We start from the raw sequence: 722 nt of genomic DNA on the forward strand, positions 1-722 counted from the left end.
CCGACGCGGCAAACTGTGGTGCCGAGGGCAGGGCCTGTGAGCCATCTGGCTCGACTTGCGTTGCCGGCAAGTGTGTGCCTCCTGTTCTTGGACAGTGCGGCAGTACGACGTGTGCGGCCTTTGAATCCTGCCGCGACGGGACGTGCTACGACCATCTCGGCGACGTTGACAACTGCGGTGGCTTGGGCAAGTCTTGTTCGGGCACTTTGTGTGTCTGGAAACTGTGTGCCCCTGCCTGCAGTTGAGCCGAACCAACCTCGTCAAATCACCGACACGCTGAACCAGGTCGTCAACGACGCTCTCGGACCCAGTGGCCTCGTACCAAGTCTTCTCGATAACATTGGCAAGGGACAGACGAGCAACCTCGTCCCCGACATCATCAAGGGTGCCTTGGGTGACGGAACTTCTACTGGCGGCGGCCTCCTTCCTGGCATACTGGACAACCTCGTCAACCAGGGCGCTATTCCTCCAGCGGCTGTCACTGATCTTATCGGACCCAACGGTTCGCTTCCTCCGCTCGTAGACAGTCTCCAGGACAGCATCGCCAAGGACAGCACAGGCAACATTACCAACACGGTGCTGCCGCCTCTCCTAGAGGGCCTTATTGGCGACGGCACTACCGAGGGCGCTGGTCTCATTCCAGGCCTTCTCGACGACATCAGCAAGGGAAATCTCGGCAATGTCTTGCCTGGCCTCATCGACGGCTTGATCGGCAGTGGCCG

The sequence above is a fragment of the Verticillium alfalfae genome, genomic scaffold (assembly GCF_000150825.1).
Source record: "Verticillium alfalfae VaMs.102 supercont1.5 genomic scaffold, whole genome shotgun sequence".
NCBI lineage: Eukaryota > Fungi > Ascomycota > Sordariomycetes > Glomerellales > Plectosphaerellaceae > Verticillium > Verticillium alfalfae.